At 46.9% G+C, this 26,585-nt stretch overlaps 1 pseudogene across 1 annotated transcript in view; it reads left to right on the forward strand.

Annotated features, from left to right (window-relative positions):
- The first annotated feature begins 19,481 nt into the window (after nucleotides 1-19,481).
- LOC146870462 (large neutral amino acids transporter small subunit 2-like) overlaps nucleotides 19,482-26,585 on the forward strand; it is a 351,489-nt pseudogene continuing 344,385 nt past the window's right edge. Inside the window, exon 1 of the transcript XR_014978319.1 lies at nucleotides 19,482-19,640. The product of XR_014978319.1 is annotated as a large neutral amino acids transporter small subunit 2-like (transcript). The remainder of the gene's footprint in view (nucleotides 19,641-26,585) is intronic.

Raw genomic sequence — 26,585 nt, forward strand, 5'->3', positions numbered from 1 at the left:
AGCAGCAAGACTTTTAACAGGTACCCGCTTGTAGGAGAGTAGGGTCTGCTATCCTATGGTCACCCCAAATTTTTGCTTTTTGCTTCACTGGTTTTTGACATATTGAGGCTGTGGGCCTGCCAATCAGACCCCCAGCCTGCTGTTCTCTCTACTAAATTAAAACTATGCACCCTAGGTGCATAACCAATTGGAAGTGGATCACCCTGTCAGCCCCTGTACCAGTGTACACTAGGTACCCAGGGTATTGGTGTACCCAAGGCCTGCCAAGGGCTGAAGCATGTATTATGCCACCCCAGGCTTGGCCTAACAATTTGACACAACTGGCTGATCACTCAGCTGGGGTAAGTTGGTGTAATCACCTCTTACTAAGGTGTAGTATACCTATACCTAACCTTAAATGGGACACCTGGTAACCTATAAGTCACTCCTATGGCAGGCCTTAACAATCCTGAAGGCAGAGTGCTTGGTTCCATGTGAGATGGTGCTCTGGCATGAGCTGAGCCTGTCTGCAGTGGTCGGAACAACTTCCTTCTACTGTTTCCAGATATCGTCATACCATATACTCTTAAGTGCATTATGAACCTCGCGGTTAAATGCTATCTTTGGTTTGGCTTTATCAAAACATGTCGAGTAAGGTGTCATACGAATTGGAATACTAACCCCTCGCCAATTCTGGCGACGGGGTTAGCATTCCACCCTTCTAGAGGGACACGACATGTACAGTACCTGAAACCCGGGTAAAATCAGACATAGCCTCAGCTCCACAAAATGGATGCTGCCACCACAGACACAAGTCTGCCCTCCTGCTGCTGGGAGTCCTTCCAGCTTGGGAGGTGTGGACAAAGGGTTTCCTGCCAGGGGAGGTGCGTGCACCACCCCAGACAGGATTTTGTGTATTGGTCAGGTAGGGCTTGAAAGAAACCAGACATGCCTGTGGCTCACAAGGAGCCTCGGTGCATATGTCAGGTCCTGGGGCACACCAGTCCCGGGCCTGGGGCGAGCTGGACAAAGGATTGGGGGTGTAACCACCCCCCTTCCTGGTCCCACCCATAGGGAGGGACCTAGCAGGTAGTCCGGCCCCTAGAATCCGCTTAAAGGTAGGAGCTGTGTCCTAAGACTTCAGACATCCTGGAATCAACTTAACACTAAGAAGAAGACGGGAACTTCGACGCTCTGCTGCACAGAGGACTGAAGCCAATCTCCCCTGTGGTCAGGGAGTGACCACCTTGCTAACGCAAGCACCATCCAGCGAATCAACGTCTGCTTTGCCGCCGCCTCCCGCCGGAGCCCGAGCCCAGAGACTGACAAGACCTGGACCTCCAGACCTCTCACCGCCCGATCCACAGTCCCTGAAAAGAAGAGACCCGTGGAGGCACCGAGACACGTGGAGCCAGCCATCTTGGAACAACTACGACAAGCTGACAAGTGCAACAACCGAGGCTCCCTCCAAGTTGTGCTTTGGGATCTGAGAAGCCCAACACCCGAGCAGCATCTGCACCAAAGGTGAGCCCTCCAGCATCTCCACGATCTGCGTGGGGCCCTTCTGCATTTTGCCACTCGACGCGCCTAACCGGTTGCTGGCCCGCTGGCTAGTAGCCATCTTGGCGACGAACTTCAAGAAATACACCGCTGGTCTGGTTGCTCCAGACTGGCCCTTGCTCCCCTCCAAAGGAGCAGTCCTTCTGACCTTGCTGGTCAGAACCATCAGCTTATTTCATCTCCTACAACAATTGCTTTTGCCAAGGCTTGTTTGCTTCGATCAAGTCGCCGACACCGCCGACAGCGAGAACCTGCGTGGGACAGCTCGTGAACCGACTCCTGGACGTTGTCGACCTCCAGGGACCACGTGGCTGCAGAGACAAGCTACACCTTTCTTCCTGTTTGCACCCGACATCGCCTGGTACCCACCTGGTGCCACGCTGGTCACTGGCTAGTGACTGTGAACACTGTCCCCTCTGCTTACAGGTCTTCAACATCTCCGATCCACTCTTGGATCCACTGCATCTCTCCCGGACCGACCGCCTGCAGCATCTTTGTCTTCAAGCTCCACGGAACAGATAGAAGAAACCCGACGCACTTCGATGCCTATGCACCCGCTTCCTGTGGGTGAGGTAAAGCTGGCACTCCTGTGCCCAAGTGTAGTATTACATCTCTAGTGCCTGTGTTCCAAATCTTGAGTTCCTAGTCCATCCGGAAGATCCTCTTTGCAGTAACTTTGTACTTTTTACACACCCATTGAAACCTATGGGAGCACGCGTGTGACTATTTGCTCTGCACACGCCACCCGTGGACCTCCTGGTCACTAACTGAAGTTAGCTCCTTGTAGGCCCAGCGATTCTAGAGGCCCTAGGCCTTTTCCCTTTTCTGTTCGTGGTACTTATACCACTATTTTAGTATATGGTTTGAGCGGCCACCAGGGCCTATCCATATAAAGTGCAACTTCTGTGTATTCTACTGTAATCTTGTTTGACGATTTGTGCTCCTGTGCTCATAAAGAGACTAGGGGTTACTTTGAGAAATAAATACATATATATTTTGAATATATATCTGTGTGGTGTCCTTTCATTGGTATAAAGGGGGGTTGCATTTGGTAAAACAGCTGGCTTAACACGCTTCACGAGTTTAGCCTCAAAGACTGCTTAGCCTACGCTACCACTAGGGCAGCTAGTCCGAAAAGGTTGACTTACAACCACACCATAAGGGTTGCTTGGCATGGTACAAGGTGATCACCTTAACTAGTGAGCATCATATACCAGGCCAACTTCTCACACCGCTGTTATGATCGCATCTCCCCATCACTCAGAGCCCTCTACTGTCTCCCAGTTGAAGCCAGGATCCAACTGAAGGTTGCTTACTTAACACAGAAAGCCCTACACAAATCTAGTCCTAAACACATGGCAAATAGGATCAAGCTTTCAGGAGGTGGAAGGGTTTCTAGATGTGCTAAATCCCTCATAATAGAACCACCCAGATTCAAAAAAAGGAAAACTCACAGCCACACTTTCACTGGATCTGCCCCAAACATTTGGAACTCCCTACCACCGTCAATGAAAGCAATTACCTCACTCAGGCTTTACAAGAAGGAGGTAAAAGCCATACTACTAGTAAACTTGTGCCTTAAGATAACTATTTTGAAACTGTCATCTCACTCTATTTGATATTGAATTCTATTGGGTTACCTTGCTCTTCGAATTCTATGTACAGTGTAGCTTAAGTGACAGGTGTTTAATGTACTGCAACCGTCATCAGCTCTTTCGCTGTAGAGCGCTCTGATACCGTGATGGTCATGTTTCTCATAGCTGCCAAGGTTTCAGATGGCTATGTGTGACATGTTCATAATTTCAGTGTAATTATGAGTGACATTTCAACCACTACGAGTGGCACTTTCTTGCTAGCAAAAATCAAGCAATGAAGTTGAGGAAACATAAATATCAGAAATTAGACCCATTTGAGCAACAAGTAACTCTCAGAAGATATAAAATGGCATCAAACGCCTGCTGCAGCTGACTCATAATTAAAATGACAGCTATGGACATCTAGAAAGCAGGTCACATGGCTCTGCTAAGAATTAACACCAAAAAGAGCAAGGACCTGCGGTTAGACTATAGAACCACTGGAGCGAAGCTGTGCAATAAGAGCCACTGACAATACAAGACAACAGTTTAGTAAAGAACACAGATCTTTACTGGAACATGCCCCACCAATGTAGAAGGGGTATTGCTGGGTGCACATGAGGCATTCAGAGTTGTAGTGGCATGAGCATCACCAGAGCCTGCCCTGATGTCCTGGCATAAATATCTCTAGTGTCACACAGCGAGTGACAAGTTACACACCAAGTGTAAATACACCAGACAACACTCCAGGCAAAGATTGAAATGTTTTCTGTCCATGGCACAGAAGCAGCCTGGTGTTAATTCGGGTATTCAGTCCACCCAGCATAGCTGTTTAAAGCCTGCAGCACAGCAAGTGTCGCAAGACCCCTAAATCCAAAACTCGCCTTCAGATCCAGATACTTGCAGGTAAGTGTGAAAGTAGTCTGTCTTGAGTGACAGTCATGATGCACGCTGATGAGAGTGCCTGCCTGTGAACTGGTGGCATTGCGGCTCTTTGGAGAGAGCTCAAATAATAAACCAGAAAAGGTGCATTGCTAAACTCATGCCTCTCTCTCTGTCCCACGTGGGACCTGGGCCCAGACTATAATAGGGTGTGAGAGGCCCTAACACATATCTCAATTGCCTCAGGCGTATAGCATAAATTAATTAGAGTCAGCTGACTCATGGACTTCGGCCGCCGCAGTTAGCATGTGTGTGATAGCATGATTGCTGGGCAAGTCTCAGGAGAGCCTTTGAGACACACATAGCGGTCACAGTAAAGCAGGCTGACAAATATTTTAAAAAGTATTAAAAAAATATCACACCAGTATAATTAAGCAAGTGGCCCTAGGGGGCGGTGCGCAGCCCTCTACTACTGTGAGTTTGGATAGTTAACACTTACTTGCACTAGTTAATAGACTAACTGGCACATGCATCAAGGAAGGCTTTTGCGATTCCTTAATTGCGATTATTAAGGAATCGCAATTAAGGAATCGCAAAAGCCTATGCATGTAGGAATCGCTATAAAAATAGCGATTCCTAAACATTCCTTAATTGCGACTCGCAAATTGCGTGTCACAATTAAGGAATGCCTTTCTATTCAGTCAGTCAGTCAGTCAAAACACTTTATTCGATTAATTAAAATCATAAAAGTACAAAATTCATACAAAAAAAAAAGCACACAGGTAGGATGTCTGCAAGGTCCGTGGGCCGCCAAGGAAGGCTTGCCGGGCCGCGGGCTGTACTATGAGTACCCGTGCCCTAGAGCAACAGTGATCCAGTCACTGTGACTCTGTCACTGAGGTCACATGAACCTTGAGCAGGTTAGGGCGGTGCAAGCGGTGTGACCGCACTGGGTACCTATTTCGGGTGGGTGCGTAGTGTTTGCAAGTATATTATGGTTTTAAAAAAACTTGCTGTCACCTTCCTGGCCTCCAGCAATTTTCAGAAACAATACCAATTTCATGATAACTTCGGTGATTAATATTCTTCCTAGAGAGAGATCAGAGTTTTGTCTAGTGGAAGGGTTGACTCCTGGAAAGGTAGCACAGAGGGTTAATATGCCTGCTGCAAAGAACATGTACCATGCAGATCACAAAGTGCACTGCTTTAATGGGGGGACCATGATGAATGGTCATTTGATGTCAGCTGTAGATGATGGATCCCTGAACAGTGTCATGTATGTGCATGTTTGCATTGTGCTGAGGGGATTACCGGGTATACTCACACAGCTCTCTGATGGATGTCACATGCGGTTTTTCTGAGTCCCCAGATAGATCATGCAGTCTGTGTGTTCTCTTTTGTACTGCCAGTCACTGCCAGTCACCAATGTATTCAACTGTGTAGCCTTGGACCCTGTCATGTATGTGCATGTAACTTGCATGATCGAGGTAACTATTAGCGGCGATACTACGTGTCTCTCGGTCCTCTTTCAAGTGCATGCCGTCCTTTTTCCCCAGCACCCTCCTCGCCCCCCAGGGGCGGCAATCTGAGGGATAGCCCCGGGCGCCTCAAGCTCTAGCTACGCCTCTGGCGGTGTAACCGCGTTGTGTTGTGCTGTGCCTTTATCTTATTTTCTGGTGCATCTCTGCCTGGATCAGGTCTCGAGCCATGGGCGTAGGAAGTGTGGGGGACGCGGGGGATATATCCCCCCCAGATTTTGGAGTGGGGGGGACACGGGGGACAAGGGTGGGGGGGACGAGGGGACAAAGGAATTTCCCCTCTCCCTTCTATTATCGCAGGGCCATTAGCACGCGAAAGCGCTACCTAATGGCCCTGCACTTGGCCTGCCTGGAGTCAGAGGCCACCCGCCCTCTGCCTTTTGTTCTGCTGCAGGAAGGCTCAGCCGTTCTGGGAAGGGCAGAGAACGGAGAAAAAATAAACGCTGTCTCTTTTCCTTCATGGCAAGGACCGTGTCCACTACTCCTGATCTGCCTCCGGCAGCTGCCCTCCTCTCTTTATTCCTCCATCTCTTACTGTCTCTGTCTCGCTCCTGCTTACGTGCTGATTTCAAGAGGCAGCTCTTAAGGTACTCTCTCTTGCCTCTCCTTTTCTTTATTTGTTCCCCTGTGAAATTGATCCAAAAAAGGCTGAACACTTTGGCTGTAAATGTCCTCATTTTCTGACCGTTTTCTATTGAAAAGAAAAACCTCGTAATGGAGAGAAAAAATAGTTAAATACCTAAATAAAGCAATACAGAGTGGACAGCAGACAGGCCAGACTGTTATTTACACCCACACACATTAGCGCCACTTTACAGAGTTTGCCAGTGAAAGCGCTACTTTCTTTTTATCTTCTTTCTTTGAACAACATTGGTTTCCCAGGGTGGGTAAGTGTGCCATTCCTAAAGGGACTGCAATATCTGGTTGATGGGTAGTGTGGAAACGTTTAATATGATCGTTTTCAACGTTTTAATTATTTTAGCTTATAAAATGCGGCTCTGTGTTTGGGGATGTGGTCTTTTTTAAACCAAACTGCATACATTTTGAAAGGATATAAGCAATGGACATTGAAAGGGTCCCTTCCTGGTCCTGTAGCCATGTCTTGAACTTTTCAGGCAAAATCACTTACTGGTTTCTGAATAATGAGTTTAAAACCGTTAAGGTAACCATGTTTTTTTCTGATTACAGTTCACATGCTTTGCTTATTCTTGCATTCCCTATGAGTGTTTGCTTTTTCCAGGGTGTTATTCATTTTTTTCAGGCAGCATTTTACTGTTGTCTAGTGCATAATTTGAATTTAGTCGCAGCACAATTGAGTTGTGCTGAAGGCAGTGCGAGTTTCTCTCAGTGGGGCAGTATCGTGTTCAGTGTGGGAGAGAATGTGGCACTCTGGCCAGAGCTGCTGAATTTGGAACTGGAGAACCATGTTCAGACCTTCATGACCAGTTCACCATACCACACTCCTGACAGAGCTTATTCCGATGCTACACCTTAGAAGGCCCGATAGACCTTAGAAGCCCAGGTGTCTTAGCACCCGCAGGTGGACCTGTCCACCACAATCCATACTGCAGTTCACTTCCAGTCTTACGGGCAGGCATATGAAGAAGCACATCCTAGATCAACAGTGAATCTGTCACTGAGGTCACAAGACCCTTGAGGCCTGTCCACCTCACCCATTTGTACCTTCATTGGCCTTTTTCCAGCACTAGCAGTGCAACTTGCCAGGGGTTGGCAATGTAGGATTTGCATGCACACCAAACTTAGGGGGTGATTATAATGGCAGTGGGACTGCCACGTCACCCCGTCGGTGGCGGTCCCACCGCCATTGGTGACTGCATCACAGCCCGCCATATTACAATGGCGGGTGGTTACCTGGCGGTCGGAAAGATCAACCACCACGCACCCGACGGGCTTCTTGAGCCCGCCGGTGTGGTGGAGGGGCTCATGGTTCCTACAATGCTGGTGGTGCCTACCATGCACCGCAGCAGGGATTACGATGTCCCTTACCCGCCAGCTTATCAATGGCGGTTCACCTGCCATGGAAATGCTGGCGAAAAGGACATTGGGGGCCCGTAGCAGGCCCCTTTACCCCTGGCCCCCAGACATGGGTCCTGGGGGGCATCTATGATGCCCCACATCATATCACTGCACCATGTGGCAGGCACCGATATATTTAACATGTTCCTTTTTTTTTTTACTTTGCGGCGGATGATGCAGCCAGCAGCACCTGTTGCAATGTAAAAGATAGGCACTGCGAACACCGTAGTGGCAGTCGCATTGTAATGCCTATCGTGGGGCCTCCACCTTGAAGGCCAGCGGTCCCATTCCCCGATTCGATGGCGGTGGTACTGAAGTCCGCCTGCCATCGTAGTCAGCCCCTAAGTTTGCATTTTATGAATATGATTCAGCGGGAAATAAATTGATGTTTGCAATTTAATTGACTTTGGTTGGCCTCTTATCTATGAGATTTCCCTGTTGAATGTGCCTTTACATTATACATTTTCGGTTGTATGAATTGATTGCATACTACACTCTCCTACAGGTATTAATTTGAGTGTCATTAGGAGTGTCTGGGACCAATTGTTTTCTTAGGAATTGTTTTCTTTACTAACCTTTGCAAAGGGCCCTAAACTTCACAGCAACACAAGTCACATTTCTTTTAGTAATTTGGGATCCGTTTGAGCTACAAAATTGTTTTGGAGAAAATCGTTAGATTATGCAGCAGATGATGTATTATGTGGCAAATATGACACAGCCATAGTTAAGTGGAAAACATTTTTCCACTTAATTTTGCCCCAAAGTTGTAGTTGATCAATTTGTAAGTTCCCCAAACCCAAAAGTCGAGTTTGGGCACAATTTGCATTTTAAAAGCAGCCCTATAACACAGGGCTACTTTTAAACTGACCTCAGGCTTCAGCAGTGCACACATGCAGGCGCAGAAAGGGCTGCTGGCCTCTAAACTGCCATGCCTCATTATATTCTAGGGACTTAAAAGTAGTTCTAATCCCCCTGCCCTATTATGTACTAGGGCCTTATAGGAGAGGTCATGCCAATCATAGGGGTACCCTAACCCATAGTGCACCCTAGTGTATGTAGGTGTTTTCACTGTATTTTTAAGTGCCTCTTTCAGAATAGAACTGGCTGTTTAGGCAGAGGCCAGGGTCAGTCAGTCAGGTACCACCAGTACCAGTCAGCATAAAGTTGGGGAGTGCCCAGGGCGGCTTTGCAACACTAGAGAAACACAAACTCAGAATGTAAAACATAACACCATGGTTGGGGGGGTTCTCTTCAATAATCAGAATTGATTTCTATCCTAATGAACCCATTTTCCAACATTAGGATAGGGAAAGAATGGGGGAAATCATAACGTTCTAATCTATACATTGAAGTTTTTATGCAGCTCTTTGATGTTAGGATTTTAACTTATAAACTTCAAATACCAAAAGAATATCTCAGACAAAAGCAGTAACTCACTGACCTTTTGAATTAAAACTTTCACAAGACAAGCCTTCGATCTCTCTCAAAAAAAGAACATTAATCACCAAAGTTATCTTCACATTTTTATTGTTGCCTGAAAATTGCTGGAGACCAGGAATGCAGCAGCAGGTACTTTTCAAACCATAATGCACTTGCAAACACGACGCCCCCACCCTAAGTCAGCGGCCTTTGTTTGCTTTGTGCATTAAGATGCAAGATTCATATATATGTTTTTTTTAAACATTTGGTCTCATTACTATATGAATGTAAATAACAATAAAGCATACATGCAAACTGTGACTACATGCCTGCTTTTCTCAATATTTCACTTCGAAAGTATGCAATTGTACTTGTTTAACGGGTGGTGATTTGTATAGGGTCACTGGAAAGTGCACAAGGTTGTCCCTGTCCCCCCCAGAATTTTAGTGTCTCCTACGCCCCTGTCTCGAGCGGCTCAATCCTGACCTGTCACGATAAGAGGAACAGGATAGAAAGCTGTCGGAGCAGCCGGGGGAAGACATCCTGCTGAACATGGCAGATATTAAGTCAACGTAGGAGGAGGGAGGGCTCTGCCCGTGGGAGGAGGCGGTACCGGGTGGAGCCGGGTGAGCAAATAAAACCCTCCAGCCTTGGACAGAGTGAACCAGCGCTCGGTGATAAACACGGTTCGGAAACACTGGGGAGTCTCGGTCGGTAAACAAGGCGGGGGGGGGGGGGAGACGAGCGCAGGCTGGACGCCTCGGAGGGGGCACAGGGCTGGCCCCGGAGCACAGGAACGGCCCTCTGTGGAGACCAAGGACCCGGCTGAATGGCGTTTGAGATGGGACCCAGAGCGTCCTGATACACCCTAGAGCACCAGGACACGGACAGGCTGTCAGCGCAGGTGCCTGGAGCGGAGGCGGATACCAGTGCGCAGGTATGGCGGCGCCATCTGCGTGTGGCTACATCAGGCAGACAGGGGCTGTCTGAATAGGGGTTGGACGACAAGTGCCGGCTGTGTGCCTCTAGAAAGGACTGCATTTTACGGGAATGGGCTGTTTTACCTGGTGCTGAATAAAATGTTCGTGTCCGAGCACTGTCCACCGCCACACACCCTCTATTCATGGGCTGTGCGTGCCCCTGTTGTGTTAGGTATATTGCCCTAGCACCCGGTGTCCTATAAGCACGCAGTGTATGTATGGTTCAGGCATGAACTTTATGGCCAGGTACGGGCTGTACCTCCGATATGAGCAGACTGCTCGCTCTACGGTCTTGCCTCGTCCCGGAGACCTTGCGCGCGGCCTGGGGTGGATGGAGGAGGTGGTAGGGTATGCCGGTGGTGGCGTGGGCAGCGAGGCCCGGTAATCCACGTAACGCTGCCAAGGAGCAGTGCCAGCACCGACAGGTGTTATTCATGAGACAGATGGACGCGGCGTCCGTCCCCAGGGCAGGCAGTGTTTTGTAGGGTGTACGTAGCGCACATTGTGAACGAGTAGTCTCATTGCGCAAGCTGCCTTTCTTGCGGATATAACAGAGTGGCTTCACAGTATCCACGGTGACTTCTCCATGGGGAAGTGGTCTGAAGTATCTGTTTCCTAGGGTCTCAGGTGAAATCCCCTATATATATATATTTTTGAGTCCGAGTTGCGGGAGGAGGTGCTTCAGTGGCGCCCCATCTTGTTATTTCTCAAGACCATCTGTTATTTCTGGCTCTGGGTGTAAGTGACGTCCCCGCCTCGTGACCGATCCGGCGATACCCTCTAGTACAGTGACAGTCCCAGTGTGGGGTCTTAACCAGAGCCTCTAGGGCCCCCTGTCTCCACTATCCCCTCTAGTACAGTCCCACTGTGGGGTCGGGACCCGGTTCTCTGCCTCCCACACCCAGTCTACCGCAGTCTAGCCTTTGATAGGTCGTTCGTGACCTGGTTCTATCCAGACGGGGGCGCAGAGGTGATAACCCCAGCTGCCCTCCCCACCCCCCCCCCCCCCCCCAATGGTGCTTTATTGTGTCTGACCCAAGGGTTAGTTCATAGAGCTGAAACGCTTCAGCTGCAGTGGGAGGCAGGATGTCTCCTCTGCTAAAACCGAAAGCAAACGAACAGACAGTCCTGTTCCTTAGCATTCGATATCACAGCAGAGGAGACCCCTTGCCTCCCACTGCAGCTGAAGCATTTCAGGTCTATGAATTAACCCCCTCCTGGGAGAGATAGCTCTTCTCAGAAAGGAGACAAAGTTTCCAGGGAGGTTTTAAGGCATGGGCAAGGTGGGCTCTTGCCCAGGGCCCCAGCCTTTTAAAGCGGGTGGGTGGGGGCGGGGGTGCTGAAAGAGCCAGATCTGTTCTACAGAGTCTTGCCCTCATGACCTTGAATTTTTTTTTAAACACAATGTTGTAAATAGCGTTTTTCTATCATTCATTTTTAATGTATAAGAAGCGTCTATTACAGACATTTTGCATCCAAAAGTTGTTTATGCGTCATGTAACATCCATATAAAAAGTTATTTTAGATCAATACAGGACCTCGCATATGAGAAATGGGAGGGTGTGACAGAGATTATTTGCAGTAATATTAGTGAAGTGCTGTTGTGTTACATACTGAAAACACACATCACTATCCCTGAATATCATATGTACACACATTTAGTATTTGACCAAAGAAGGCATGAAAGAGCTGAGACTGGATCATAAAATGAGAGCTGGTCCGAACAGGGGCCCTCAAAATCCTTAAAACATCTCTGAAAGTTTCTTTTAAAATTACACAGGCAGGCGCGCAAAATGCCAGCCAGCCATGTGTTGTTTAAACAGCATGCAAATTGCTTGTCTTGACATTAAATATGGTTATAAATAAAGAAGTATGTATTCATTTGTAATGTGACTTTTCTGTTTTTGTTCCCTTTTATTATCAGTCATGGATCATTCAGGCAGCTCTAGAAAACAAATAAAAGTTCTTTCTATTTATATTTGATGTTCAAAGTATGCACAGACAAGTGCTGAAAATACGGCTTTAGGTGGCTGCTTATATTTATACCATCTGTGACCTCAAAATAATGAGCTGGCAACCCTAATCATAAGACTGGAAGTTTGTTGAGGGATCAGCACACTATTTCTTTCCTCCACCCTGATCCCTGGTTACTGCCATAATAGCAATAGTTTAACACATTTGAAACCCTACGCTGCCGTCAATAACATGCTGAGTTACTTCAAGTGTCTGGGATTGCACCTTGCATTCAGACAACTCGCTCTTCATTCTCGCCCTTCACTTTCACCCTCACCCTGCACTCACACTGATCCGATACACTCACACCATTCACCCACTTACCCTCCACTCACACTGATCACCATGCACTCACACCATTCACCCGCTCACCCTGCACTCACACTGATCACCATGCACTCACACCATTCACCCACTTACCCTCCACTCACAGTGATCACCATGCACTCACACCATTGACCCATTTACCCTCCACTCACAGTGATCACTCTGCACTCACAATGCACTTGCGCTGTTCACCCTGTACCTCACCCTGCAGTCACACGAGCCCACGACTCAACCTGCACTCGTGACACTTCACTCAACTGTTCCCCTCACTGTTCAATCTGCAATCTCACTCAAATAAGCCCACCACTAACCATACATTAATTTGTCCCACTCTGCACCAACATGCACACCCAAATTCATATGGTCACCTCACTCACCCCTTGTGAGAAGTTGGCCTGATATATGATGTTCACTAGTTAAAGTAACCACCTTGTACCATGCCAAGCAACCCTTATGGTGTGGTTGTAAGTCAACCTTTTCGGACTAGCTGCCCTAGTGGTAGCGTAGGCTAAGCAGTCTTTGAGGCTAAACTCGTGAAACGTGTTAAGCAAGCTGTTTTACCAAATGCAACCCCCTTTTATACCAATGAAAGGACACCACACAGATATATATTCAAAATATATATGTATTTATTTCTCAAAGTAACCCCTAGTCTCTTTATGAGCACAGGAGCACAAATCGTCAAACAAGATTACAGTAGAATACACAGAAGTTGCACTTTATATGGATAGGCCCTGGTGGCCGCTCAAACCATATACTAAAATAGTGGTATAAGTACCACGAACAGAAAAGGGAAAAGGCCTAGGGCCTCTAGAATCGCTGGGCCTACAAGGAGCTAACTTCAGTTAGTGAACAGGAGGTCCACGGGTTGCGTGTGCAGAGCAAATAGTCACACGCGTGCTCCCATAGGTTTTCAATGGGTGCGTAAAAGTTACAAAGTTACTGCAAAGGGGATCTTCCGGGTGGACTATGAACTCAAGATTGGAAACACAGACACTAGAGATGATACTCTACACTTGGGCACCGGAGTGCCAGCTTTACCTCACCCACAGGAAGCGGGTGCATAGGCCTCGAAGTGCGTCGGGTTTCTTCTATCTGTTCAATGGAGCCTGTGGACAAAGATGCTGCAGGCGGTCGGTCCGGAAGGGATGCGGTGGATCCAAGAGTGGATCGGAGTTGTAGAAGACCTGTAAGCAGAGGGGACAGTGTTCACAGTCACTAGCCAGTGACCAGCGTGGCACCAGGTGGGTACCAGGCGATGTCGGGTGCAAACAGGAAGAAAGGTGTAGCTTGTCTCTACAGCCACGTGGTCCCTGAAGGTCGACGACGTCCAGGAGTCCGTTCACGAGCTGTCCCACGCAGGCTCTCGCTGTCGGCAGTGTCGGCGACTTGATCAAAGCAAACAAGCCTTGGCAAAAGCAATTGTTGTGGAAAACGAAATAAGCTGATGGTTCTGACCAGCAAGGTCAGAGGGACTGCTCCTTTGAAGGGGAGCAAGGGCCAGTCTGGAGCAACCAGACCAGCAGTGTATTTCTTGAAGTTCGTCGCCAAGATGGCCACTAGCCAGCGGGCCAGCAACCGGTTAGGCGCGTCGAGTGGCAAAATGCAGAAGGGCCCCACGCAGATCGTGGAGATGCTGGAGGGCTCACCTTTGGTGCAGATGCTGCTCGAGGGTTGGGCTTCTCAGATCCCAAAGCACAACTTGGAGGGATCCTTGGTTGTTGCACTTGCAGCTTGTCGTGGTCGTTTCAAGATGGCTGGCTCCACGTGTCTCGTTGCCTCCACGGGTCTCCTCTTTTCAGGGACTGTGGATCGGGCGGTGAGAGGTCTGGAGGTCTAGGTCTTGTCAGTCTCTGGGCTCGGGCTCCGGCGGGAGGCGGCGGCAAAGCAGACGTTGATTCGCTGGATGGTGCTTGCGTTAGCAAGGTGGTCACTCCCTGACCACAGGGGAGATTTCCTTCAGTCTTCTGTGCAGCAGAATGTCGAAGTTCCCGTCTTCTTCTTAGTTTCAAGTTGATTCCAGGATGTCTGAAGTCTTAGGACACAGCTCCTACCTTTAAGCGGATTCTAGGGGCCGGACTACCTGCTAGGTCCCTCCCTAAGGGTGGGACCAGGAAGGGGGGTGGTTACACCCCCAATCCTTTGTCCAGCTCGCCCCAGGCCCGGGACTGGTGTGCCCCAGGACCGGATTGAACTGGCATATGCACCGAGGCTCCTTGTGAGCCACAGGCATGTCTGGTTTCTTTCAAGCCCTACCTGACCAATACACAAAATCCTGTCTGGGGTGGTGCACGCACCTCCCCTGGCAGGAAACCCTTTGTCCACACCTCCCAAGCTGGAAGGACTCCCAGCAGCAGGAGGGCAGACTTGTGTCTGTGGTGGCAGCATCCATTTTGTGGAGCTGAGGCTATGTCTGATTTTACCCGGGTTTCCGGTACTGTACATGTCGTGTCCCTCTAGAAGGGTGGAATGCTAACCCCGTCGCCAGAATTGGCGAGGGGTTAGTATTCCAATTCGTATGACACCTTACTCGACATGTTTTGATAAAGCCAAACCAAAGTTAGCATTTAACCGCGAGGTTCATAATGCACTTAAGAGTATATGGTATGACGATATCTGGAAACAGTAGAAGGAAGTGGTTCCGACCACTGCAGACAGGCTCAGCTCATGCCAGAGCACCATCTCACATGGAACCAAGCACTCTGCCTTCAGGATTGTTAAGGCCTGCCATAGGAGTGACTTATAGGTTAACATGTGTCCCATTTAAGGTTAGGTATAGGTATACTACACCTAAGTAAGAGGTGGTTACACCAACTTACCCCAGCTGAGTGATCAGCCAGTTGTGTCAAATTTGTTAGGCCAGGCCAGGGGTGGCACAATACATGCTTCAGCCCCTGGTAGGCCTTAGATACACCAATGCCCTGGGTACCTAGTGTACACTGGTACAGGGGCTCACAGGGTGATCCACTTCCAATTGGTTATGCACCTAGGGTGCATAGTGTAAATTTAGTAGAGAGAACAGCAGGCTGGGGGTCTGATTGGCAGGCCCACAGCCTCAATATGTCAAAAACCAGTGAAGCAAAAATTTGGGGTGACCATAGGATAGCAGACCCTACTCTCCTACACCCCTGTACACAAGTATGGGCATGTCCTGCCCCATCAAGGTTTTCGTCCTAAATTAGAAAAGGAGACCTCTAAATGCACTGCAATCCAGCCTTCCAGGGGCTCCTTGATAGAGGCAGTTCTGTTTTTGCCTTGATGGCCTGGAATAATTCCTAAACAGATTCTTGCAAATACCGTTTTGTTTAATCTCTTTTTAATGTGATTGATTGAGGGAGTCTATTACTATTTGCAGAGAAATGTGTTTGTTTCATGCAACAACCATAAAAACGTTAACCATAAAAAAGTTAGCTCCAAGCGAGTCCTCACATATGAGAAATTGGAGGATATCACAGATATTATTCACTGTAAAATCAGTGGGCTGCGGCTTTGTTACAATAGTGAAAACACATCACTATCTCGGAATATTAGATGTAAACGCTTTTAGAATTTCGACTACAGTGCCTGTGCACCGTTAGTAGCCTGGCTAAATAGGGTATGGCAGAGTTAAACTCAAAGCTGTACTGAACAGAGGCCCCCAAAATAGTTTTGGCCCAGGGCACCCCAAATTACTAACATGTCCATGCCATCACAAAGTCTGTCAGACAACATTACCCTGAAGTAAAATAGACAACATCATTAATTTATTATTAGTTCTATTTTTTTTTTAAACATAAGCCCGACATGTCCTAAACTCCCACTGCTTCCGGCAAGCAACTTATCGTACTACTTAGGAATTCTCAATTAGGTGTTCGTTCAACGCCCTCTCTGTGGACTTTCAACTGTCTTCGGATCCATAACTGGTTGGTGGGCAATTATCCCATTATAATGCTGCCTAAAATGTTTGTTAATGATTTCTAGAGAAGAATTGTTTCTCGTGTATGAGCTCTGAGCTAGGGAGTGCTCGAAAAATCTAACACAGTCTCCCTTACAGTCCCTGTCTTGGCTGAAAATGTCTGCAGAATATTCAGCTTTGGGAGAAACTGCTATCAAAACTCTCTTGCCTTTCAGCTCGTCCTATTTATGTGAGATTGGGTTTTCAGCACTTGCGGTGTTAAATACTGTTAGACCTGGCACCTTGGCGTGAGTTTCCCTTCCACTTTTTGATGGTGTGCCTCAATTGTTTTGCTGGTGTTGTCCGCTCAGGGCACTGCGCCACGGCTAATCCGTGCCGCAGTGCAAGTGCTCCCTAGGTAAAGTGTACCTGTAATTGATGTTCATGATTGGCTTATTGGATTCACTGTCAGTCCCCAGTAAAGTGCACCAGGGGTGCCAGGGCTTGTGAATGCCAATGCTGCTGGTGGGCTTGCAGCGCTGGTTGCGCCACCCACAGAAAGCAGCCTTGTAAAATGTGTCTAGGGTCTGCCACCGCAGACCCTGCGTGCAGTCTGGGACTGTCGCGCGGACTGTGCAAGTGCCCCCACTTGCCAGTCCCTCAACCTTCCCTTACCTACATATTAGCCACCCCTCTGGTAGGCCCAAGGGCAGGGTGCATTGTAGGCATAAGGTAGGACATGCCCTGATGTGTGTGGCATGTCCTAGTAGTGAATTACAGCCCTTTTCGTTTTTCACTATTGAAGGCTACCTGCTCTCCATAGGCCAGAATGGGCTGCCGGAGTCACTACACGCTGTGACCCCAGTGGACTCATAGAGCATGGTAGAATGTCAAGTTTAGTATGCCTGAACTCAGAATAATAAAATACTTCTTTTAGTAAAGTTTATTTTAATATCCTGCGTTTGTAAATACTACTTTTAGAAAGTTAGTATTTACTGACCTGGCCATTTCAGTCCGCCTCTGCTGTGTGTGTGTGTGTTCTGCCTAGCAACAGTAAGGAGCAGGGTTGGGGAATCCCCAGAGACAGGCTGGCTGCCAGGTGGTGGGTAGAGAGATTACACCAGGATGGGTGGGAGGAGTACACCTTGACTCTTGAATAGACCTGTGCTCTGCCACCACAAAGCCGGCTCCGCCCCCTGTGGAGCGGCTGATGTCTCTGCCCTGCTGCTGAAAGGAAAGAGCAGAGTCACCATAACAAAGTGCTCCAGAACTGGGCTGGGCCAGGCCCAGGCCCCCTGGCGCTAAAGAACAAAAGAATCACTGTATAAAAGTAGGAGCCTGGCTCCTAAGAAATCAGAATCCTGTTTTACCACAAAGAACCTCTGCCCGACTAGAAGGAGAAGAAGACGCTGGAGGAGCTGGCCTGCTGCTTGCCTTGCTGAGAAAGGAGAGGAAGAGACTTACTGAAAAGACTTTGCTGCTTTGTGCTTTAAACATTCTCCAAGGGCTTGATCTGAGCTTGCCCCCTGAACTGAACCCCAGGACCAGTGGGTTCTCTGTGCTTTTGCTCGTCCTCCGATTCGAGCCGTGTGTGCATCCCGCTGGAAAGAGACTGCGCCCCTCATCGCCCCTCCTAGGGTCGTGACACTCAGGAGCTCGCCTGCCGCACCCCGTGAGAGCCCCGCTCCGTCCGGAGCCGCTCTCTGTCCCCGGGCTAGGCCGCCTGCGCCCCTGTCACCGCCTGCCACTGGAGCGCGCTGAAGCGCTATCACCCCTCCCGCCGGAAACCGTCCGACGACTGTGATCTACGCCGGGTCATCCAGCTGCACTGACCGTGCCCTGTGACCCCGCTTCGCTCTCCCCGGACATCTCAGGCCGCGCCGCCCCCGCTGTGGAGACCCCCCTGCACCGCCGTGCTGAGGGTCGCTGGCCGCGCCTGCCTACCTGCCCACACCCGCTGATCGAGGACCCAAGACCACTTCCCAAGCTGAGAGTCGCACCGACCTGTACCGGCTCTCCACGTCACGAAAGAAGTTCCAGTATCGGGCTCGGGGCCCGCAACGCCTTATTTCCCCGTTCGCAGGAGCCGATCTCTGTAAGTACTGGAACCACAAGTAACATTTGCAAGAGACTACAAAGTATCCATTTGAAACTACAAACAAAGAACATTTGCCTGCTTTACAACCTGGTGGCATAGCGAAAACGTTATTGGTCTTGTGATAAGTCTGCTGAGATATATATACCTATTTTTACATAAAGAAGCGTATTTTTCTACATATCCAAGTCTGGTGTCCGTTTCTGGGGGGATTGATGTATTTACTGTGTGTGTGATTGTAAGTGCTTAACCAACAACGCCTGGGGAATCGCCTTGGCTGCTCACGCCACGCACCTAGAGGGTGAGCAAGGGTCATTCACAAGGGGTTATCCTGCGCCCTGACATGGAGGAGAGGGTTCCTGCTTGACACAAGGGCAACCTTGCGCCAACCAGAGACCCCCGAGTCTAACAAATACTAAGTACAGTTCAAGACTGGATGTGGAGCACATCTGAGGATGGCAGTAGCAAAAATCCATCCACAGACTGATCGTCTCTGAAAAACGGGCACAGCTTGTCATATTTATGTTGAGGGTGTTAATATCAATCTATGTCATGTGTAAAACAAAGCATCCTAGTAAAAACAATCTGCGCACATTTTATCTTGAAAAGTGGTGTTTTGAGCTGTGTAATAAGCCTCTGTCATTTCACCACACCCACTCACAAACCTGCAGTTTACTAAACACTCTTATTGTATTGAACATTTTTTGCTGGATATGCCCGGAATATGCGTGTGGCGGTCGATTCCAGAAATTTCTTTCAGGTGGTGGAGGGACCCAACATCTAAAAAAATTCAGCTGGGGGGGCTCAACATACAAAAGTTTGAAGACCTCTGCCCTAGCCTGTGCTAAGGCGAAATTTCCACAATCTTTCCCTTCACCTCTGAGATCACTTGTGGGGATGTTTTTGTGAAGGTGTCTTGTCACCTGCTGCTTGGAATCTTTGTTGGTTCTGACCTGGAGGTTTGTTGTGGTGATGATGACGCCTACTTTTCCCCTAACAATTGGTTTTGGGTCCGACCTTTTGTCCTTTTGAGTGTGTTGATATGACCTTCAGTAGAGTGCTGTTAGCTATTATAACAAAACATAAAAAACAGGATTGGCTTCAGGTGACTCCTGACATTGTTAGCCGGCTTTTTTTAACCTGGGTTTTGGAGACCTGTTCTGAAATGCTCCTGCCACCATCTTGTTTTCTTTCCCCACAGCCATGGAGGTGGGCGCCAGGTTCCGACGCAGCGTGGACAAGAACACAAGGAATGGGTCGAGCGCCGACACAGCCTCGGCCTCGGGTTCGAGCACCGGAGACGGGGCGGTGTGGCCCTGAAGAAGGAGATTGGTCTGGTCAGTGCCTGTGGCATCATTGTTGGTGAGTTGGGCAGAGTCTTTTAGGCGTTCATACTTTGGGGGCACAAGGAGGAAAGAACTGATTGACACCAGTGGTCGAAGTGGGGAAAAAAAAGTAGGGAAACTGTGGGCGGAGAATCAGAGGGCCGGAATAACCTGAGGATTGGATCAGGGGGTGGAGTTAGAGGTGTGGCCAGGATGCGCAAAACATCCCAAAGTTTAGTATTTGTTTGGCAGTTCACTGACCAGTTACAGCTTATTATGTTATTTAATTCAATAAATGGATACACGTTATTATTTAACGATTAATATGAGTTATTGACATTAAAATAAATTCACAAAGTGGGATATGTTTCTAAATACAGAATGTCCCAAATATGCTTAAAAGTGGAAGCACAAGCCATTTATTTCCGAGCCATGGAGTTTCTGTCGCCAGCAATACACACAGAGATAATCAATTTTACGTGTGTAAATCACTGTATAGGAAATGTTACATAAGACCAAAGACTACAAGGTGTAGGAGTCACATGACAACCATACTAGTAGACAGTATAGTTTAATAGTGATTGATCTGGAGAAACACAAACTCAGAATTTAAAACTTAATACCATGATTGGGGTTCTCTTTAATAATCATAATCGATTTCTATCCAAATCAACACTTTTTGCAACATTAGGATAAACAAAGGCTTAGGGAAAAAAACATAACGCTCTAGTTTATACCTTGCAGTTTGTATGCAGCTCTTAGATGACAGTCAATAGCTGTTCTTTGTTAGGATTTTAACTTCTAAACTGCAAGTAACAAAAGGATCTCACTGACAAAAGCAGTAACCCACTGACGTATGTACATTATGTGCACTTTATGATGGGCATGGTAAAATTTTTTTGCAGCAGGCACATTAACCCTCTGCGCTATCTTTCCATGAGTCAAAACTTCCACTAGACAAAACTCTGATCTTGCTCTAGGAAGAAGTTTATTCACCGGACTTATCATGACATTTTTAGGTCTCGCCTGACCCAGCGCATGCGCTGGTCTGGCGAGACTTATTAAGGGGGCTCCAAAAAGTGCTACCAGGCCAGCATAGAGCTACAGTGCATGTGCGCGGGCGCGCGCGCCGCGCTTTACCGCCATTACTTTCACTTTCACGGCCGCTTTGATGTTTGATCGCGATCACTTTCACTTTCGTGGCCGCGCGGCCGCTTTGCACAGCCAATAGGTCTCGCTTTTGGGACCTTATAAGTATTTAGTTATGCAACTGTTGCATAGCTAAACACATAAGGTCCCAAAGGCGAGACCTATTGGCTATGCCAATGCTTGTTATTATTGCCGAAAATTGCTGGAGGCCAAGAAGGAGGCAGCAAGTGCATTTAAAACCATAATATACTTGCAAACATGATGGCCCCACCCAAAGTCAGCGCCCAGTGCGATTGCACTGCCCTAGAGCCGCCCTGCTCAAAGGTCCTGTGACCTCTGTGACAGTCACTGCTGCTTCCTAGGCCTGTCCGCAAGACTGGAGGTGAGCTTCAGCATGGATTGTGGTGGACAGGCCTTCAAGGTTAACCCACACTTGCCACCACTAGGGTCAAGCTGCTGGTGCTAAGACACCTGGGCATCTAAAGTCTTGCGAGGCCTTCTATGGTCTAGCAGGGGAATGTGCTCCCTCAGGAGAATGGTCTGGGGGACTGGTTATAAAGGCTGAACCTGGTTCCCCCAGTTCTAAATTCGGCAGCTCTGACCACAGTGCTACATCTGCTCCCCCACTGAACACCATACTACCCCACTGAGAGAAAATCACACTGCCGTCAACTACAATCCAATTTGACCTGCTATAAACAACTGGATGCAACTCAATTCAAATTACGCACTAGGCAAGAGCAATATGCTGCCTAAAAGAAAAAGTAACAACATCCCGGAAAAAGTAAACACTCATAGGGTATGAAAGATTAAATAAAGCATGTGAAATGTAAGTCGGAACAACATGGTGAACTTAACGCTTTTACACTCATTATTCCGAAATCAACTAGTATTTTTGCCTGAAAAGTTAAGGACATAACTACAGGGCCCAGAAAGGACCCATTGCAATGTCAACTGCTCATATGCTTACAAAACGTTAACAGTATGGTTTAAAAAGACCAAATTAGTGAACACAAAGCCGCCCTACACATTTTGTTTTCCAATCCTCCCATCAACAAGGTATTGCAGTACCTCTGGGACTGGTGCACTTCCCCACCCGGGGAAAACAATGCTGTTAAAAGAGACAAGAAAACAAAAGTAGCGCTTCACTGGCAAACTCTGTAAAGTGACGCTAATGTGTTTGGGTGTGAATAAAACCAATCTGGCCACTTTAAGAACACTCTGTTTTGCTTTTAGTTATTTATTTTCATATTTTGAACCGTTTATTTCCGAGGCTGCACGTTGGAATAGCAAAATTTCAAAAACGGCATTTCCAGGAAAGTGTTTTTTTTTTTTTTTTGCATCCATTTCACAGGGGAACAAATGAACGACAGGAAGAAAGGGTGAGTCACGGATTCGGTAAGTGAGGAGGGGCTAGACAGAAAGAGAGGGAATAAGAGTAAGAAAGAGAGGGGGAAAAGGGGAGGGGCGCTGTTAGCGTCAGAGCAGAAGGGGACACTGTCCTTGTCATGTCTGGGCAGGAAGCAAGAGACGGAGACCTTTTCCTTCTCCGCTCCCTGCCTGTCCCCGAACAGCCACTAATGCCGAGCCCTCTCTGCAGGCCTTGGATATTTCTGAGGTCCAGGGACGCATGCTCAAAATAAAAATGTAGGGGAACGGAATGTATAGAATTAAAGAAGTAGGGGAACGCCGTGCCCTGCCGATCCTGCCCACTTCGACCACTGATTGACACCAACATTACTGGCTCCATTTATTCAGATCCTAGAAATCCTTTCCGGTCACAGGCTCTTCCACAGCAGCCCAGGTTCAACGATTGCTGCAAATACGTTATGGCCAGAGCCCTGCTGCGGTAGCATCGGAGGCTCCATAATAGAGGCCAGTGGTCGCGAGACAGCAGCTAATGCTCTGCAACAGCGTCCATAGCTCTATGAATGCACTGCATAATTTGTAGAAAGTTCCCCAGCGTCAGCCAGAGTTCTACAACTAATCATGGCAAACACACTGCAACTGCAGGTAGTTCTTGCACTGGAGACACAGTGCTGTCTTAATGCATGGGCACGCTGGGCAGTTGCCCGGGGGCCCCACGAGCCCAGGGGCTCCATGCAGACCAGAATGTAACACAAATTTTCCGTTAAACATTTGTATTCCTGTGAGTGGCTGTGTAGGCAGGGTCCAGGGCACTGCTTTGTTAAGATGGCCCTGACTGGAGACAGTGCTCTGCGATCTAAGTCCGGCTAGGCTTCCTGATTCGGAACACGACCTTTGTGTCTCTATCTTCTCCTGTAAAAATAATGTAGGTGAAAAGCGCACTCTATTTTGAAACCTAAATCAGTGTATAACGATATGCGTGCTGTGTTGCTGATATGCCTGCGAAGCATATGTGGAATGAACAAAATAAGTGGCCTAGACCCTAGTAGGTGACTAGGACGGCAACCTGCACAGCTAATGAATTTTCTTCCATTCAATTCAATTTTTAATCAAGAATTAACAATGAAATATAAACATTATGAACATTTGCATGTCTAAATAAAAGGACTTTCAATAAAAAACAAATTATCCACATTGTATTTCATTAATTGAGATATGCATTGTAATAGCCTACTGGCTATGTGACCTTCCCCCTTTATTACATTTTTTGCCCGTGGATCAGTCACCTACATTTTTAGTGCATAATTTTTATTTTTATTTACAGTGCTATGTGATAGCATTTGACTATGTGACTTTCCACCATTGTTCAAATTATTGCCCGTGGATTTGTCATTAGTTACCTCTATACCGCATGCTAATGGACTTGAAGCAGTTGAATGGGCCTTACTAAGACAAGATGACCTGAACTCACCCAAAAGTTTTATTCTCCAATTACTGGAATTTTGCTTACAGAACAGTTATTTCTACTGAATAGAAGAATTTTATATACAGCTAAACGGAACTTCCATGGGCTTTCCAGGAGCACCAGCCTACGGTAATACATTCATGGCCAAATTTGAAAATGATTTCATTTTCTCAGATTCTACATGGCAAGATGGATTGGTGTTTTTCCGTCGATATATCGATGACATTTTCCTAATTTGGAACAAATCAGACAGCGTTGATTAATAATATACGCACACTCAACTTAATAGAGCCAAGAATACAATTTACTCACATTATCAGCAAAAACGCACTCTCTTTCTTGGATGTCTGGATTAGCGTTGAATCAGGGCAAATTAACACCAGTGTGTTTAAAAAACTCACAGATAAAAATAACGCTCTGTTGTTTAGCAGCTTCCATCCGCCGTCCTTAATAAAAAATCTACCCGTTTCCCAATTCCTTAGAACTTGGCAGGTCTCGTCTACATAGAAAGCTTATGAAGAAACATGGCAGCAACAAATTAAGAATTATGTTCACAGAGGGTATCCCGCAGATCTTTTAAATGAACAAGGTGAAGAACCAGCCTCGTGATAGACTACTAACAAAGGTTACTAAACAATCGAATACTCGTATTGTATTTGTGTCCAAATACTCTACTGCGTCATCTGTCATCAAGAGGATTATATGCAAACGGATTTACTTGAATCAGAAACGGATTTTAACAGGTTACTTTTTTAGAAACCTTTGTTTGCATATACTCGAGCGCACAACCTGAAAGAAATGTTATCAAAAAAGAGTAAACCTTCATTAACAACGGAATCCACAACTATCAAAAATGGAACACACAAGTGCTGGAACTGTATTCACTGTAATAATGCAATCCTTGGGGGCATCTTGTTACACCCTCGGACCGGCACTAAAATCAAAATCCACAGTAGGACGACGTGTAACTCTGAAAATGTAGTTTATGCAATAAAATGTCTTGCGGACTTTTGTATGTGGGCAAAACCGAAAGATAGATGAAAATAAGATTAACAGAACACAAAAGCAAAATCCGCACGTAAAGCACCACATCGAGTCTAGCAGCACATTGGGAAGAACAACATCATAAGATAGCACAGTTAAAATTTCAAATCATAGAGGAAGTGCCAAAATTCCAGACAGAGAACTCGAAACATCTCTTACAGAGAAGTATTCTGAGTCAAGAAACTACAGACCATGATGCCGTATGGCCTCAATGACAAACTGGAGATGGCCTGTTTTCTTTAGACATACATATTAATTATCTGAAGAATCATCATGGGCTCCACACGTGGTAGCATAGTATCATCATGAGGCATTCATGAGGTTACTTACTGACACTCATATTTACACTACTGAAACAATGACACAAGACCCAACCACTTGTTTTGATGTATTTCATTCAGATTTAGCAAATTATTATTCTCAGATCAACCATAGGACCCACCTTGTAATGTATACGTTTTTATAATCTTTAACTATGATGCAATGTTTTGAATTGTATATTAGGATGGCGGACCAGCTTATTGTAACAATTCTGGTTGTATACATTATGACCATGGGTTACCACACTTTGTATCATAAATAACATCAGCCTTCACAGGCACATCAATAGTGATTGTTTAATACAATTTCCATATATTGTTGCAGGGAATTCACACATTTTTTGCACTTTGGTGTTTAGTACAGGTTATCTTTGTCACGGGGTTGTCCTATTTTCGAACTCCTTATTTTTTGAACTCTTTAATCACGCTTCTCGTTTCGAAGCTCATGCTTAGAGTCTGCTTTTAGTTTCTCAGATGTTGGTGCGCTTCCCGTTATTGAAGTTGTTAAGAATAAACACCCAGGCGAAGTTGGCAGGAGAGAGAGTTTTTATTAACCGAATCCTTCAGTGCCCGCTCACAGAACAACAACATCTCAGTGTTCTAAGGTAGGGATATACCAAGGAGGGGGAGGGGGGAAGGACAGGGGAATAAGGCGAAAAAGGGAAGTTACAACACACCTCCCTGCTAAAGGAGGACAAAACTAAAATAGGTGAAACAGAAGAATATGTACCCCAATACTAGGTGTTGAGCAAGAGAAAGGGTACACAACAACAATTTACACATTGCAAGAAGCGAGCAGAAATATGGATACATAGAGAAAAGAAACTAGGAATTAAACTGTGCCAGAACTTACAGAGGAAGTATCCATAAAGTTACATTTCATAGTCAGCTTGCCAAATAGGTGGTCGGCGCAACCTCAACATCTTGGGATCAAAATCTGTGGTGGAAGAAATGTTTTGACTGTCTCCACTGGGAGACGTGGGACCAATAACTCTTGAACAGCTAGTTATGTTGTCCATGCTCCAAGTGCTACCGTCTTCCAACACTACAGTATTGTTGTGTACACGTCTTATCCTTAATGGTTTTGAAAATAACGAGATCTTGGCTCTGGACACCTTGGGTTTCTTGACCACTACCCATTGACCTTCTCTCCAACTCTTGTTAGATGTACCCCATTTAGTGTCATACCTGTGCTTATATTCAAGTTGATGTTTCTCAACTTGTCTTAAAGCAGAATTCCTGTCTGTCCAAACGGGAGTTCCAGTTGGGTGTGAGTTTAGAACCAGGCTCCTCCCTTTGAGAGGTAAATGGAGAAACCCCAGGGACTGCATTAGGTGTCGTGTGATAAGACCACAACATTTTCCTAACGGCATCTTCAACCGGTTCGTGAGTGACCAAAGCAAGTTGAATGGTGTCTTTTAACATCCTGTTGGCCCTTTCCACCAGACCATTAGCTTTGGGACAATAGAGCGGGGATTTGAGATGTGTAATGGATAGCGTGGTCATAAACTGCTTAATTTCGTCTGAAGTGAATTGAACACCATTGTCAGTTATTATAGTATTAGGAATGCCTTCTTTCGAGAACTTCTCTCAAGAATTCGATCAATGATGTGGTAGAGATGGAGGAAACTAATCT

The sequence above is a fragment of the Triturus cristatus genome, chromosome 1_1 (genome assembly GCF_964204655.1).
Source record: "Triturus cristatus chromosome 1_1, aTriCri1.1, whole genome shotgun sequence".
Classification (NCBI taxonomy): domain Eukaryota; kingdom Metazoa; phylum Chordata; class Amphibia; order Caudata; family Salamandridae; genus Triturus; species Triturus cristatus.